Genomic DNA, 15,000 nt, shown 5'->3' with positions numbered 1-15,000 from the left:
CCACTATGTCTGTGTGTTCAGTTCAGCAGCGCTAGAAGCCACTATGGCTGTGTGTTCAGTTCCTTTTCACTATGTCTGTGTGTTCAGTTCCCTTTCACTCTGCGCTTCCTCACCTCTCTGGTGTCTTTTTATAGTTTTAAAAATCCTTCTTTTTTTTCTTGGCAGCAGCGCTCGGTAGGAGAATGATTTATTATTTCTGTTCTTAGGATTTGATTCAATCGCTTTGCAAGCTTAGAATGAAACTAAGGGCAGTTGGAAAACAGAAAGAAGAAGATCACTACCTCGTTGCAGAGGTGAAAAGAGGAGATTATTTCCTTCACAGAAGTCTTTCATTTCATACTTTTGAAATAATATTTTTCTCCCTTTTTTACCATGACTCTGTGAAGACATTGGTCTCTGACATTCACATGAATCTGTGAGTACAGTCCAGCTGTATGTGTGACAGTGTTTCCCGTCACAGTGACGTGGTGTGCTTTGCTCTTAGCCACACTCCCACGGTCTTCCTCGAAGCCCTGGGCTGAGCAGTAGTGACGGTGACGTTAGTGTTGTTTGTTATTAATATATGCTGAAGAACGATTCAACATATCAGATCAATCAGATTACTATTACTATCGCTATCACCTTTAGCAACCATCACTATGACTATTAAAGAGTATGAGGTCTAAAGTACTTTTCATAGACTTATAGACCATGTTTGAGTGGGTTTGCATTAAGTGTCCCGCCGGTAGTGGTACTCTATTTTATGTCGTTGACTGTTTACATGTTTTAAACTCAGAGCCTTCACAGTAGTATCAGAAACACTGAAGCTTTTGACAGCGTTACACATTTCAGATTCTCCGAGCGATTTTATCGGTGTCGCGCCGGTTAAATGAGGACATAAAACGTCTCTGTCCTAATGGGGTTTGGGAGACCCAGAAAGTGGATTCCAGCTCTAACGCGGAGCAAACTTTGAGTGGATGACTGGTAATAATTTCACTAGTGGCACACCGAGCTCTTATCGGTGCTCGCTGGCGCTCACCCTGAGCCGTGTTCGGGCGGTAATGATCTAACACAGGAACAATGAGCAGATAAGATAGTTTGGGGAATGAAGGCGATTGTTAATGTAAAATATGAGGGCTGTAAAAATGGGCAGACTGTCGGCGTAGTGGAGGGAAGCAATTTATACTGTAAAACTGATTTACCCTGCTCTCGCAAATGCTTGGTTACATAAAAGTCAACTGTTCTTTATGATGGCATTTAAATTGTGGGTACTTAACGTCCCCTGTACTCTGTATTTCACTGAAGAGCCCATGAGACACACGATGGGTTAGTGTGTCCTGTCGTCATAAGTGCATTTGTGAAGCCTATGAAATTAAGCGCGTTAAGTCACAAACCTGTATCGGCTCTAAACCAAACTAGTTGTCGAGCCGATTGATCCTTCACTTAGAGGTGGATTGGTTGTACAGGTTACCATCACCCTTTTTGTGCTTGGATCCTGTGCTACAAAACAAAATGCTCTGAATGAAATATCACTGATGGTTCATTTTGTTGCTGTTTTAGTATGGTGTTCAGTGAGCCTGTTTAAAATGTCTTGCATTAGGGAAATGAATTTACAGCGAGAAAGGGAGGGAGAGACGGAGACACACTGAGGGATGATGGGAAAAGGAGTGTTGGGATTGCATGAAGAAATGACTAAGAGAGCGAAGCTAAATGATATTACTCCTGGGAAAGTCAGAGATTATGGGAGTTATTTAAAAATAAGAGCGAGTGAGATTGTGGAGAGAAGGACAATATAAAGAATATAGAGGATGATGGAGAGAATATAAAGAATATAGAGGAGGGAGAGAATGATGGAGAGAATATAAAAAATATAGAGGAGGGAGAGAATGATGGAGAGAATATAAAGAATATAGAGGAGGCAGAGAATGATGGGAGGTGAAAAAGAGAGAGTGAGACAGGGAAAGAGAAGAAGGAAAGCAAGAGCTAGGATGTGAGTGATGCATTGGCAATTACTTTCCTCTCCTCTCCTCTCCTCTTTCTCTCCTCTCTTCTCCTTTCCTCTCCTTCTCCACTCCTCCTCCTCTCCTCTCTCCTCCTATTCTCCACTCCTCCTCTCCTCCTCCTCTTCTCTCCTCCCCTTCTCCTCATCTCCCCCTCTCTCCTCCTCTCCTCCTCACGTTGCTGTTGAAGCTCATCTCTCCCAGACTCCCAGAGGCACACCAGCTGTGGGCTTCCTTGCTTAGCTGCACAGTTTCACCCGAAGTGGCTGGGGTGTGTGTTTATGTGTGTGTGTCTATGTGTCTGTGTGTGTGTGTATGTGAGTGTGTCTATGTGTATGTGTGTGTGTGTATGTGAGTGTGTCTATGTGTATGTGTGTGTGTGTGTGTGTATGTGAGTGTGTCTATGTGTATGTGTGTGTATGTGTGTGTGTGTGTGTGTGTGTGTGTGGGTAGAGGGGGGAGGGGGGGGCTGGCTGTGGCTGGCTGAACTGCTGAGGCTGTTGGGAGAAATCGTAAGCTAATTCCTCTCATTTGCTGTTCTGTTCTTCCTGTCCTCTTAGCAACAGTGTGGCACAGAGGAAATGGGGTTGTGTTGGAGTACCGCTACATTTGTGATGGTCTCACCAAAGTGTTGAGTGTATGTGGGGAAGGCCATTGCACTGTGGGTATGGGACAATGAAGCTTCACTGAGTCAGAATAGGACACTGAAATGACTACCTGGGTTTGTGTCATACATTTCTTTTATTTACTTAATGGCAACAGTGTATACATTAATTGTTGTTCATTTATATAGTAGTGGTATTGGACACAGACACACACACAGACAATCACAAACTCTCTCACACACACACACACGTACGCACACACACACACACACACACACACACACACACACACACACACACACACACACAAACACAGCTGGTCAGTGCAGCCGTAAGAGATGGCTGGTCATGCAGAGCGGGTCACTGTGGTGCCCAGTGGGCTGAGCCGTGTCGGGGTCGCTGTGGGGTGCCGGTGTGTGTGTGTGTGTGTGTGTGGTGCCCAGTGGGCTGAGCCGTGTCGGGCCCGCTGTGGGGTGCCGGTGTGTGTGTGTGGTGCCCAGTGGGCTGAGCCGTGCCCGGGCGAGTGCAGTGCGGCGTGATAACCCCACACTGGCCAGAGGAGACTGGCAGTGCCAGTCCCATGCAGAGCGCCAGGGCATCGGGGCGGCAAACGAGCACTCACTCTTCACTTCTTTTGTCCTCAAGGGGACAAGGTTGTTGTTCCACACAGACACTCAGAGCTTCCTTCAGTGGGGTAGTGTCTTTATGCTCTCTGTCTTTATGTCTCCCTATAGATTGCATATTATATATAAACAGGACTTCATTTATCTATTAGCAGCGATACTGTCAAAGCACCAAAGCAGTGAAAACAGGACTTAATTAACTATATTAGCAATGATACCGTCAAAACAGTGAAAACAGGACTTAATTTATCTGTTAGCAGCGATACCGTCAAAACAGTGAAAACAGGACTTAATAAACTCTATTAGCAATTATACCGTCAAAACAGTGAAAACAGGACTTAATTTTGCGTTAACAACAACAACGACTAGCAATAACATTTTGTTCTTATTAGCTAACTACTTGCTCTATATAAGCTGGGTAACATTAGCTATTTTGTATTACTACTGGCAATGTTTGTGCTAATGAAAGGAAAGTCATGTTCTGAACCCACAGGGCCATAAAAGTTGTCTCAAAAAGTTGAAGACGGTCCAAATACCTGCATTGAATTCATTTCTATGGACCTGACGCTCAAGGAATACTATAGTTATACATAGGTACATACAAGTTACAGATACGGAAGAAAAACTCGCATCACCGGCACCACCAGTGCTCCTTTAAAAAGAACTAAAAGCGCTGATGTCGTCAGTGGGTGTCGGCCTTTAGTGGATCAGGCACTGATGTGGTCCGGAGTTGGCAGCCCTTTGAACAGGATTGGGCCCAGTTGTGTGGTGCTGGGCTGTACAGTGAGTGTGTTTTAATGATCGGGGGGTTCCCTGAAGGTCCCTCTTGCACCACACTGAGGAACTGCAGGACCCAGCGCTTGAGCGCTCCAGCGCCCCTTCCCTGAGCAGAACCTGTTTCAAGGGCCGTGTGAAGTAGAGCCCTCTTGGTGGTTCAGTCAAGTGTGGCGCCACTTCCCCTCCCTCCTCACACATCTGTTTGTGGCCTGAGCGGAACCTCTTCTAATTATGGAATCATAACGTGGCCGCCGCCACATTTCCCTGAAATCGATGAGGCTGATGTAGTTGTGGCGACGTTTCCCCCACTCGGGGCTGTTGTTTCTTCTTTTTAAACGCGGGCATGTCTGAAGCCAGCCCCGGGGGCCTTGCTTGGGGCTTCACCGCGGCCGATGCATCGATCTGCCCTGGGCAGTGTCAGAGTCATGTCTAAACCGCTGCTCGCGTGGGTATCTGACAGGGACCCGCTCGCACGCACACACACACACACACACACACACACACACACACACACACACACACACACACACACACACACACACACACACACTTGTCCTGTCACTGTTGCTAGCAGGTTTGAGCCACAGGGGTGACAGTGACTGGACCCAAGTGTTTTTGTGTGTGTGTGTGTGTTTTTGTGTGTGTGTGTGGTGTGTATATGTGTGCGGGGGTGGGGGCGAGTCGATCCCTGTCCCACAGTACCTGTTGGTGCCTGAGCCTCTGGGTATCATATTGATTGGTGACCATCGGCAGATGAAGCTATTAACTCCGTTTTTCCGCCTCTTATGTCATCTGAGCGATACATTTCCCTATCCATCCATCCATCTGTCCATCCATCCATCCATCCATCCATCCATCCATCTGTCCATCCATCCATCCATCCATCCATCCATCCATCTGTCCATTAGATCCAAAGGGAGGTTGTGTGTTCGGCTGCTACAGAGCCACAGACAATGCTTTACGTTGTATGATGCATTTTCTTTACAAAGTAGTGAAAAAAATAAATAAATAAATCTCCATTCTCCCAACAGTGCAATGAAACGCTGATCACTTTTAAAAGCTGAGTGTCCCATCCACTGCTTTTTAAAGCCAAGTGTCCTATCCACTGCTTTTTAAAGCCAAGTGTCCTATCCACTGCTTTTTAAAGCCAAGTGTCCTATCCACTGCTTTTTAAAGATGAGTGTCCCATCCACTGCTTTTTAAAGCCAAGTGTCCTATCCACTGCTTTTTAAAGCCAAGTGTCCTATCCACTGCTTTTTAAAGCCAAGTGTCCTATCCACTGCTTTTTAAAGATGAGTGTCCCATCCACTGCTTTTTAAAGCCAAGTGTCCTATCCACTGCTTTTTAAAGCCAAGTGTCCTATCCACTGCTGTGAGCTGCGCTAGTGCGCTCTGGGGAGCGTCTGATGAAAATGCCCTTGTTAACTGGAACGGCCCTTGAAAGAGGTGGAAACACTAATATTCAGCCCGTTTATAAAGGTGTTTTGCTTGCAGCTGAACAGCGGAGGTAATTTCTTAAATGTTTAGAGCCCCCTCGCTGAAGGATTGCTTCAATCGCCTGGGGCAAGCACTTTAATTATCATAATATTATTTTTAAGACTAGCTATGACCAGCACTTTCGGACTGCATTTGGATTTTCGCTCATGCGTGTACCAAGTGATAATAGTCCCTCAATTTTTTAGAACTTAATGATTTTTTTTTCTTTGAGTCACTTTGAAACAAACAAAAAAAAATCGAGGAATTTAATCAAATTATCTAGGAATTTAAAATGGAATATTGAGTAAGTGCTTTCTTGGGATCCAGGGACAATGAAGAGGCAGGCTACCGCATACAAACACATTCAGGAGAAATGAATGAAGCTTGCTTCCAAATGAACCGCCCCTTAACGCACATTAAGGGACCTTATGAATGGTTTCGGAGGTGGGAGTTAGAAATGAATGAATGTAAGTATACGTGAAGGACTTTGAGCTTTCCCAGCGAGTGTATAAATGTTTCGGTGTGTGTTTATATCGGTCGGGGCATCTCAAGAGCCCTACAGGCCTCCATAAGCTTCTGCTATCCATCTCCATAAGCGCAGAGGCCGTGTGCACAAGTACATCTAATCTGTCAGATAGAACTGGCCTCTACCTGCCTCTGTGGTGTTGCAGCAGCAGCGGCCGTGTAGGCTACTGAGGTTGGTTTCTGGCCTCCGCACTGAGCCACTAAATCACCCTGATGTACGTCGTTATCGTTTAAACATGCCTCACTGGCGCGAGCGAATGTTCATCAGCGCTCTAGATCATAAAGGATGTCAGCTTTGTCAACACAGCTGTAGGAAGGGGAGACGGCGCTCGGAACTTCCTCCCGCCGCAGCTGCCATAAACACTTCATTCTCTGCCCTGTTTATGGCAAGATGGTTGGCTCTGCGGCTTTTGTCCTATTTCCCTTTTGTACAGTGCTATTCTGAATTTTCTCTTTTTCTCTCTCTCTCTTTCTCTCTCCCCCTCTCTCTCCCCCCCTCTTTCCCTCTCCCTCCCTCTCTCCCTCCCTCTCTCTCTCCCCCCCCCCTCTCTCTCTCTGAGTGTGCTTAATTCACACTGCTCGTGCCCAGAGGTTCAGCGCTGGCTGATTGCCGCGTGGCTTGAAAAGGTCTCCTGTTGTTGGAGCCAGAATTTTGATGAGTTTTGGTCGGGCAGCTTGTCAGCCTCCTCCGGCGGGGTCCTCCTGTGGCGCCGCTTGTTTGCAAATGGCCGCCGTAATCCTGCACGGCACTCTGGAGTGGCCTGACCTGTCGCTTCGCGTTTGCACTAAGCATCTTTGCCTCTCATCGTTCCGCCTCTAATTGTATTGTAATTAGCAATTAGGGATCCATTATTGGCCACGCCACAGCACAGCACAGCACAGCACAGCACAGCACAGATTGGGCCTGTTTTATAAAGGGAGAGGAGATCGATGTATGGCCGCTTCATCTCCTCAGGAGATCAGCTAGATGCCTAGTACACCTATAAATACCTTCACCTATGTTCATATACAGAGCTCTGCAGTTTGGGTGGACCTGCTTTAAATCTATACTCTAAATACTGAAACACTCAAATAATCGTCACTTGTACAGATTTAGCAGTTTTTTTTTGTTTGTTTGTTTGTTTGTTTGTTTTTTTTGCATGTAAGGCAGACATTTCTCACTCAAAATGAAAAATGTTCGAGCATTTAGAGCTTTTCCAGATCCTCATTAGTCTTGGATGGTTCTGTTCAGATTCTCATCATCTGCCTAATCTCTTCGGGCGGCGGTGGAGTCCAGGTGTTTACCTGCGCTGGACGTGTAATGACAGCGGGCGCCAGAGCCTGAGGCTGGGGCTTTTGATCAGCGAGAGGGACTGCAGACAGATGCTCTCTCTGTTCATTGACATGGCAGGAGGTGTGTGTGTGTGTGTGTGTGTGTGTGTGTGTGTATGTGTTTGTGAATGGAAGCATTAATACTCCCACCCTCAGATAGCGGATCTGACCACAGCCGTCTGTGTTTGTGTCAGAATGAGAATGTGAATCCCGGTCTGCTCCCGCCATACATGCTCCCTTTGTTGAAAACGAACACGGTCCCTAATTAGAGAGTGCTGATGTAGTCCTAACCACTTTCTATGATAACTGTGCTTATTCCAGATGTGATACCGGCTAATCAATTCCAGTAACTCTGGTATGAATTGGAATTGATTGTATTAAAAGCACCCTGAGGAGAATGTGGTTAATGTGTGGTTAGTGTGCTAGGTAGCTAGCTTGTGGTCTTCCTCGGAGGACAGAGATCACCCACATCATGTTGGGACACTTAACGCCACGCTGGAGGACAGAGATCACCCACATCATGTTGGGACACTAACACCACACTAGAGGACAGAGATCACCCACATCATGTTGGGACACTAACGCCACGCTGCCAAACTGCAATTAGAACGCATTTCCTGCTTGCTTCCTGACATAAATGTGTCTGGGTGCATTAGCTGTGTGTGTGTGTGTGTGTGTGTGTGTGGGGGGGTTATCATGCTTTAGGTCACATCTGCCTGCATTTGGGGGGGCGGGTAGAAGGGCGGGGGGGCGACTGGAGCAGAGCATGGCGAAGGGGGTTATCAAGCGGCAATCAGGCCTGGATGGGAAGAGAGGGGGAGAGAAGGGGCTCTGGAGGAGGGGGCGTCAGGCCTCTTCCAGTAGCTTACTGTCTCGCCGTAATCAGCTGGCTTTGAAAATCAACAAGGCAAACAGAAAGGCCTCTGATTGGGGCTGGGGGAAGGAAAAAAAAAGAAAAAGCAAAAGGGAAGAAAATAAATAAAAAACTGAGCTTGGCTTTGCCATGAAGGAGACCTTGTAGAGACAGGCTGGCTGGCTGGCCCTAATCCACGTGCCCTTGTTTAAGAGAAAAGCCAAAGTTGGAGCCGTGCAGTAATCCCCCCTCTTCCCCGTGCTGTGATTTCCCTAATGAGCGCCAATAGAGGAATCAAGTGCAGGTAAATGCAGGGTGACTGATTTGCCAGAGGGAGGAAGAGAGACGATGAGCGGGGGGAGTGGAGACGCCTACTGAGATATCAGCCCTTCCCACCTCTCTTCTGTCCAAAACCCTGATTCCCTGGCCAGGATGAAAACGGACCTTTCTGGTGTAATTACGTCTGACCTTGACCTTGACTTGTATCTGTACGACTCTAATTCATTAATTCCTTTAGCTGGTTTTAAAGATGCAATCTGCGATTTGGTTTTGGTTTTTGCAAAAGGTCGATATTTGAGCTCAACAGCAGATCAAATTACACGTCTCCATTCCGTGCTCCAGAAGCACCGTGTTGATTGGCTCGGATTGTTTATGGCCCGGTCTGAGCCACTATGTTTAATTCCCATTTAAAGAACCACGACTTTGTACCGTGGACCGCGAGGAGCAATTTGCTGAATTTTACCCCATTTTTTTGCCCAACTTTGGGTCTGGTGAAACTTGGTGTGGTTTTAACCCCACATGTACAGAATATCAAGGTTTGTGCCCCTAGGTGTGCGTTGCCCTTGGTGCTAGCACCCCCGGAAGTGGGGTAGGGTCAAAGCACTTTTTGGGCAATAGTTCAAAAACTGTTTTGCCAAAAATTCACTCTCTAAATTTTTATTTCGGATTAGTTAACATAACGTGGTGGCAGAAAATGGGTCTTTTATGCCTATGTCTCAAAACCACAGGGCGTAACTCACAGGGACCGCTCACACCCTATCAGTGTACAGCCGCCACATCCACACTCACAGGGACCGATATCAGTGTACAGCCGCCACATCCACACTCACAGGGACCGCTCACACCCTAGCAGTGTACAGCCGTCACATCCACAAACTATAGTTCCTTAAATTGAAACTCTGAATAAGATACACGACTGCTATGTCAGAAGTGTAATCATTCAAGATAACACACTTTGGAAGGGAAAATCTCTTGTTATTATTTGACTTAAATCTTGCTCATCCTCTCCTCCTCTGTGGCTGTCATATTACACACTGCTATGCGCTATAGCTAGTTTCTCATGGAGGTGTGCGTATCATCAGGGATGGACCGCTGGTGTGGAGTCCCCCGCAGGTAAATAGCTTGTTGAGGCTATTGTTCTTGTTGTCAATATGCCTTTAAAGCCCCGCAAGTTTTTGTCCTAGAGTCATAAAAAGAACACCCACAGCAACCTTTCATCTTCTACATATATGCCCCTTAGTTCCAGGAAATATACAAAAACATCAAGGCATGTCAGACTCCCTAAACAAGTCTAACAGGCCTCAGTCCCTAGAGGGTTAATGCCTGTGCTCTGGTCCAGCTGCAGATAGGCAGCTAGCTTTGATACAGAGAGACATGTCCAGCTCTCCTTCTGTGGTTGGCATGGAAACCTCTTTGATTGACAGCGTGCCTGGCGGCCTCAGGGGAGGAAAGGGTTAAAGAGTGCCCTTGAGCGAGAGGAAGTGACCTCGTGTGCCCCTCTCTGCCAGGCGGCTGCAGAACAGGATCTGAAGATGAGAGGAAAGCAGAAGGGTGTGTGTGAAAGGGTCAACTCTACCAACCACACACACAAACACACACACACACACACACACACACACACACCGCCCCTGTCCCATGTGTGGTATGCTCCTCTCAGCTGCCTATCACAACTCCCTCTGTTGTAGACATTCCTACGTGTGTGTGTGTGTGTGTGTGTGTGTGTGTTCATTCGTGAGGGAAAGGCATGAAAAGAACAGAAAATAAGCCTTTGAAAGGCTCATGTTTTATTTATGGACACCCAGTATAACATCACACTTTCTTCATATTCCTCCGCCGTAAAAAAAAAAAAAGAAATAATAATTTCAAAAATGATCCTTCCCTCTTCCTGCTACATCATATCAGCCGTTATTAATTGGTTTTGGCCTGTCTTTGCCGTATACGTCTTCATAACGCTGATATCTCATCATCGGCTCATATTCTCCACACACACACACACGCACACACACACACACACACACACACACACACACACACACACACACACACACACACACACACTCTCTGGTGAGGCGGCGGTGGCACAGCTGCAACCAGTCAAATTTGCAGCGCTGATGAGAAGCCGCTGCATTAACCGCAGACGCACTAAATCTCCCAATCCCCCGGCCGAGCGAGAGCAGGGGAGAGGAGAGGAGCGAGAGAGGAGAGGAGAGGAGCGGAGCGAGAGCGCTGATAGCTTCTTCCCGTCAGGTAGAACAAATGCTCCTCCGGGGGCCCCTCATTTGCAACGCGGAAATGGAAATGGATCTAAATATGTCTCAGGAATACTTAGCACGTCACGCAAATACACAACGCTAGTCAAATTGAGCAGTGGATGATGTGTTGTGACGTTGTATCGTGGGGTCACCGGCCATGTGTGTGTGTGTGTGTGTGTGTGGCTCTCACCAGTCATCCCCATCCCTCGTTAGTCAGTTAATATGTGTGTGTGTGTGTGTGTGTGGCTCTGATATGTTTAAGTCCTGCTGAGGGCACACAGAGGAGGTAGTTGATGTTGATGGAGCTGGGATGGACATAAACCATGAGCCTTGGAAGTGTGTGTGTGTGTGTGTGTGTGTGTGTGGGTTTGAGTTTTGGTGTCTTAAGTATTTTCATCCTCAGCTTTGATGCTGAAACACACATACACATACACACACACACACACACACAAGCACACAAACACACACACACACACCCAAACACACAGTGTTTGAGCTCTTTGTTGTATTTCAAAAACCATGAGCGCTGATGTCTTAAGTATTTTCACCCTCAGCTTTGATGCTGAAACACACATGCACATACGCGCACACACACACAAACACACACATGCGCACACACCCGCTCACATGCTCACACACACACGCACACACACACACACACACACTTTCTCTCTCTGACTAGGGAGGCCTGTGGAAGCGGCCAGCGCTTGAACCAATTCCCCAGCAGTGCCAGAGAGGGCCTGTTTTCTGTTGTCACGGCGGCGGCGAGCGGCCAGAGAAATAGGGAAAAGTAATTGCGTTGTTCCAGGCCTCCGACAAATCCCATCAGCCTTTGGGCAGCCCTGTCAGAAAGTATAAAGACGGCGCTAAAAACTTAACCGGCCGCAGACAGGCCGCGGGTGGCTAGTGCAGGGTTGCGGGGAAATGACTTACAACGGCTAGTCAGGGCGGACGGTCAGCTTATCTATCACGCCGAGGAGCCGAGAGAGCGGTAGGAGGCGGGGGGTCCAGATGAACACTGACTTGTGTTTCTATTACGGAGATCGAGTGTGATAAAAGTGAGTGATGTTGATAAATACTCACGGAGGCCTTTATCACACGCGGGGTGGGACACAGCACTGGGGCTGCAGACAGCACTGATTACCTGAGAGGAACAGGAGGTGGAGGGAGAGAGAGATGGGGGGGAGAGAGGGGGAGGGAGAGAGGGGGGAGAGAGAGATGGGGGGGAGAGATGGAGGGAGAGATGGAGGGAGAAAGAGATGGATGGAGAGAGATAGATGGAGGGAGAGAGGGGGGGAGAGAGAGATGGAGGGAGAGAAAGATGGAGGGAGAGAGAGATGGAGGGAGAGAGGGGGGAGAAAGATATGGAGGGAGAGAGGGGGGGAGAGAGAGATGGGGGGAGAGAGATGGAGGGAGAGAGGGGGGGAGAGAGATGGAGGGAGAGAAAGATGGAGGGAGAGATGGGGGAGAGAGAGATGGAGGGAGAGAAAGATGGCGGGAGAGAGATGGAGGGAGAGAGGGGGGAGAGAGATGGAGGGATAGAAAGATGGAGGGAGATATGGGGAAGAGAGAGATGGATGGAGAGAGATGGAGGGAGAGGGGGGAAAGAGATGGAGGGAGAGAAAGATGGAGGGAGAGATGGGGGAGAGAGAGATGAAGGGAGAGAGGGGGGAGAGAGAGATGGAGGGAGAGATGGAGGTAGAGGGGGGGTAGAGGGAGAGAGAGATTGGTGGAGAGAGGGGGGAGAGAGAGATGGAAGGAGAGGAGGAGAAAGGAGGAAGAGAGGTTAAAGGAGGGAGTAGGGAGAGGAAGAGAGGTGGGAGAGAGAGAGAGAGAAGAAACAGAGGGATCTAGGAGGGAGAGGAGGAAAGGGAAGAGAGAGTTGGAAGAGAATAGATCTAGGGAAGAGAGAGAGGAGAAGAAAGGGAGGAGAGAGAGGGGACAGGAAGGAGAGAGAGGAGAAGAGAGAGAGGAGCGTGTCTGGGTGGCCGGATGATCTGACCATCGCCACCTCAGTCCCAGCCAAATGCCATGGCCTCTGATGCAAATCACCACTCTCTCTATCTCTCTCTCACACACACACACACACACACACACACACACACACACACACACACACACACACACACACACCCACACACACATGCACACACACACATGTCGTGCTGATGACTCATTTTGTTGATGCCTATATGCACCCCTGTCTTTACAGGTGCGCCTTTGTGTGTGTGTGTTTCTGTGTGTGTGTTTGTGTGTGCTGTTGAGTCTGAGCCGTACGCCAAGAACACAAAGCTGCCGGTGTGCCGTGGGAACCAGTCTGTTGTTATCCTACGTGTGTTGTGTTGTTGTGTTGTGTTGTGTTGTGTTGTGTTGTGTTGTCAGAGTGCTGTTGTCATGTTAATGGCTTGAAGCCCCCAGTTGTAGAACAACATGGAGTTGCTGGGTGGGCCGTGGCGCTGCTTAATGCACTGAGCGCGCTCCGTTGCTGATGCACTTAGCTGCGCGATGGTGCCCTTCCCTGCTTTGGGTAATAGCCCTGTGTATTTTCTCCCCGCTTGGAAATTAATTGAGGTTTTAATGCACTCTTACTCCTTCCCAACGCAGACGCTAGTTGTGTTTGAGAGAGAGAGAGAGAGAGAGAGAGAGAGAGAGAGGGGAGAAAATGGTGATTGTCTTAAGTGTTGAGCATTTAGATGTGGATTTAAAAGTCCCTGTATGCGTAGTCAGGCAGAAACAAACATGTCAGATATTTAACAGGACGGAATGGGGTTCCTAATGGCTCGCAGGATGTTGATTTGGCTGACTGGTTAAAGCCACGGCGTCTTTTTACATTTGGTGCATGACAGAAAGCTGGGCGGAGAAAGGGACACGGAATGCTGAAACATTTACTCACACACACACATGTACACACACACACACACACACACACACACACAAACACACACACACATGAACATACATACACACACACACACACACACACACACACGTACATACATACACACACACACACACACACACACACACATGTACATACACACACACACACACACACATGTACATACACACACACACACACACACACACACACACACACACACACACATGAACATACACACGCACACACACACACACTCATGAACATACACACACACACACACACACACACACACTTGCACGCACATATACGCACACATCAAACACACTGTCTCTCTCTCTGACTGGTGAGGCCCTGTGCGTAGCGTGAGTGGAGGCCGGGACGAGGACGAGGACGAAGACGAGGCCTCTCGGCAGCGGGAGTTCTTCGCTTGGTTTGGGTGACTCCTCCTCCTCCTCCTCTGCCTGCCCTCTGATTTGATTAGAGGGATCTGAAGGGCTCTGTTGTGGTCGCAGTAACTCCAGCCGTTTGCCTTTTCTTGTGCACAATTGAAACGTTTCCCAGAAACTAATCCTGCGTGACTAAAAGGCAGAAACAGGAAAGTGAGGAGAAATGCAGAGAATTGATGGCCACGTTAAAGAGCGCACAGGCATGGGAAGATTATAGTTCTTAATGACGTAAACACGATCTAAAACCTCAGTGATGATTATTCCATTTCTGATGGTGGTCATATTTGACCACTTTATGTGATTTATGAAATAAGCATGAGTTTGGTAGCTCACTTGCTCGAGTTAAGAGTCCACGCTAAACATGGTGGGGCAGCCCTTAAATGTTATGCTGCATGCAACTGGAACAAACTGTCAAAAGATCTTCGATGTGCCCCAGATGTTGCAATTTTTTAAATCCAGGTTAAAACATTTCTATTTTTATATGCCTTATGATTGAGCTCTAAAACGTGCGCTCTATTCTTACTGCACTTTCATTCTGGAAGTAGACCTCCAGTCCTTCTCGACGGGGGGGCGGTAACGTCCGGGGCTTATGGCGAAGCTCTCCTGGTGGGCCTGTTTTTAAGGTTCTGTTCTCGGGCAAAGCTCTATTTCAGACCTATCTCCCAGAACGGCTCTATTGGGCTCTACTGCGGATTCTATTAAGGGTTCTACGCAGGCTTTTGCTTTCGGGTTCTCTACTCAGTGCTCCAAAAGGGATCAACACACAGGCGGGTCTCTTTCCACCATGTTTCTTATGCTAGTGCATGTACTTTGTTCTTTCTTTTAATTTTGTATTCATTTTTTTGTATCTTTTAGTGCTTGAATATTTTAGTAATATTCAACAATATCGCTGCATTTTTCATCCAGCCCTAATTATGCACACTGCAATGCTTTAAACTCCGCTATTATCGCCAGGCCTCATCTGGCTGTCTTGTTGATGTGTTACTGTGTGTGT

The 15,000-nt window shown here is 47.7% G+C and overlaps 1 protein-coding gene across 7 annotated transcripts in view; it reads left to right on the top strand.

Moving 5' to 3' along the window:
- The window catches only part of LOC105890435 (RNA-binding protein Musashi homolog 2), a 261,675-nt gene that overhangs the window by 67,896 nt on the left and 178,779 nt on the right, over positions 1 to 15,000 (top strand). The window lies entirely within an intron of this gene.

This window comes from Clupea harengus, chromosome 8 (genome assembly GCF_900700415.2).
Source record: "Clupea harengus chromosome 8, Ch_v2.0.2, whole genome shotgun sequence".
In the NCBI taxonomy this organism is placed as follows: Eukaryota; Metazoa; Chordata; class Actinopteri; order Clupeiformes; family Clupeidae; genus Clupea; species Clupea harengus.
Note: the sequence above shows the minus strand (reverse complement) of the source record. Positions and strands in the feature narration are given on the sequence as shown.